Source organism: Salmo salar, chromosome 29 (assembly GCF_965601325.2).
Source record: "Salmo salar chromosome 29, fSalSal1, whole genome shotgun sequence".
In the NCBI taxonomy this organism is placed as follows: domain Eukaryota; kingdom Metazoa; phylum Chordata; class Actinopteri; order Salmoniformes; family Salmonidae; genus Salmo; species Salmo salar.
In genome coordinates this window covers 39,920,001-39,922,706 of record NC_138319.1, presented here as the reverse complement: position 1 = coordinate 39,922,706, position 2,706 = coordinate 39,920,001, and the positions used below count along the sequence as shown (strand labels likewise).

Below are 2,706 nucleotides of genomic sequence, written 5' to 3'. Positions count from 1 at the left end.
AGATGGCAGAGAGCTTGACCCCAGTGATGTACTGGGCCTTCCTCTGACACCGCCTGGTATAGGGCTCCTAGATGGCAGAGAGCTTGACCCCAGTGATGTACTGGGCCTTCCTCTGACACCGCCTGGCATAGGGCTCCTAGATGGCAGGGAGCTTAGCCCCAGTGGCGTACTGGGCCTTCCTCTGACACCGCCTGGCATAGGGCTCCTAGATGGCAGGGAGCTTAGCCCCAGTGGCGTACTGGGCCTTCCTCTGACACCGCCTGGTATAGGGCTCCTAGATGGTAGGGAGCTTAGCCCCGGTGATGTACTGGGCCGTTCACACTACCCTCTGTAATGCCCTTGCAGTCAGATGTCAAGCAGTCGCCACACCAAGTGGTGGTGCAGCCAGTCAAGATGCTCTCGATGGTGCAGCTGTAGAACTGTTTGAGGATCTGAGGGCCCCATGCCGAATTCTCTTCAGTCTCCTGAAGAGGAAGAGGTTGGGGTTTCTGGACCCTCTTCACTACTGCGTTGGTGTGTGTGGACCATGATAGATCCTTAGTGATGTGGACGTCACAGGAGGCTGTTGAGGGGAGGACGACTCATAATAATGTCTGGAACGGAGTGAATGGAACGGCATCAAACACACGGAAACCACGGAAACCACGGAAACCACGGAAACCCCGGAAACCACGAGTTTGATGTTTGATGTATTTGATACCATCCCACTGATTCCGCTTCAGCCGTTACCACGAGCTTGTCCTCCCCAATTAAGATGTCACCAACCTCCTGTGGTGGACACCAAGGAACTTCAAGCTTTCCCTTGCTCCAGTACAGCCCCCTTTCTATGTTAATGGGGGCATGCTCAGTCATCTGTTTCCTGTAGTCCACCATCACCTCCTTTGTCTTACTGACAATCTAAACCAAACGAAATGTTTCAAAAAAAATGATTGATTGATTTCTAGTTCTTGCAAGCATTATTTCGTGCATAAAGGGTTCATGAAAAAAAAAACGGTTAATCTAGAAATCAGTGGTATTTTTGATTAGCATGTTGCTAAACTTAGCGTAGTTACGTAACCCACCACCTGATAGGCTACCCTTGAGGAGCTGTCCACGGCGGAGGTGCTGAAACACTCGCGTTCTGATAATTGATGGACTGTGTCCAATCATAAAATAAAATATCAATTTGGATGGTGTGGGCTTGGTGCTTTCTGTGACAACTCGGCTCTTTTGCTGTACCTCCTGAACATAACCCTCGTTAATGAGGATTTATTTCTCATGTTGAGAATCGTGGCTATTTTTCTGACGCCATTTTAGCTATCTGTCACCGTGTTGCGTTTTGGGACGGTTAATCCAGCCCTCCACTCCGCTGTCTCATCAGACGGCATCAAACCCCTCTGAGATTCATCACTGATGCTGAATGAATAAGAGATTTACATTTCAGATTTTTTTTTGGGGGGGGGGGGGGGGTAGTAGTTAGCTGTCGCTCTTATCCAGAGCGGCCTATAAATCAACATCGTTCCTCTCAAACGATCACCATTTAGAGTAGGCTATGTATGACTATATATGACTATTATATAAGCCTATTTGGCTATACTGTAGGTTATGCAACGTAGGCTATTTGTTTCGTTTTTGCTAACATAGCAAGAAAAACGTGTTCCAGAAAGTGGTCTGTAATTTTATTTTGATAAATCCTCGCTTGAGATAGGTTGCAGAGTCCACCCCATACAGAAGTCCCTATGCGTATAAACTCCGTACCGTAACAAGTGTGTCACCCATTGCTTCCAGCCACCAGCAGAGGTCGCTGTGAGCCTATCCATTCCCCTTTGTTCAATCTGTCGAGCTCTTTGATTTGTGATATTATCACTTACTGTAATGACAAATGAATAGTTTCCATTCCATTGAAGCCAATATATTTTCATCGTGTCAAAAACTGATTGATTAATCACGTTGTATTGAATTATGGAGTAGAACTTTCGAGATTGACCATGTTACATTACAAATGGCAGAAATTAAACTGAAGGTTGTTCTTAAAAGGTACACTTCTAGGTTGAGGAATGTAACAACATGACTTAAATACACCTTTTTTCAACAACAAAAAAAGAAGTAAACAGTAGCATAAAACACAACAAAAATATGTCATAATAATGTTTTTTTTCATTTTTTTTTTTCAATTCCAATATTTTGAGAGCTTCAGCAATCTTACTGTGACTACATCGGACATTTATACTTGATCCCCACGTTCACTCACACCTCCAAAATAGCCGTCCCATACAGAGAACACACCTGTGCGAGGAAGGAGGCGCGCGTTTTTAAAAAGAAAGTCCTAGCACCATCACCGGTGGAGCGGCGGCGGCAGCAGCAGGTTGCGTCGCGGGCAAAGCGGCACAAACTATCTGACGGTTGATCCCGCTATTTGAACTATGATTTAGTGGTGAACAGCGGCACATAATTCACATGGCTCGAGTGCATTACACCCTCATAATTAGCTGAGAGGGTGGTGGTGGTGGTGGGAGGTTCTGCTGGCGTGACGAAGCAATTGGCTGTGTCTTTCTTGTTCAGCGAGTCGACGCTTCTCTCTCTCTCTCTCTCTCTCCCTCTGTGATCAGTGGGTGAGAGGGGGACGGAGCTATCACACAGCGGAGGATACAGCGTGCGCCTCCGGTAAAGTACACTTCCCTCCCCATTCATACCCACCCACACACACACACACACACACACACACAC

General features: G+C 46.5%; 1 protein-coding gene across 2 annotated transcripts in view; it reads left to right on the top strand.

The window, feature by feature from the left end:
- Positions 1 to 2,440: 2,440 nt before the first annotated feature.
- Positions 2,441 to 2,706, top strand: part of LOC106590673 (junctophilin-1) — an 86,414-nt gene continuing 86,148 nt past the window's right edge. The window contains exon 1 of one of the 2 annotated variants that reach the window (XM_045710786.2): positions 2,441 to 2,643. The gene's annotated coding sequence lies outside the window, so the exon portion shown is untranslated. Of the gene's footprint in view, positions 2,644 to 2,664 lie in introns of those variants that run through there. The other variant, XM_045710787.2, reaches the window with a different exon arrangement.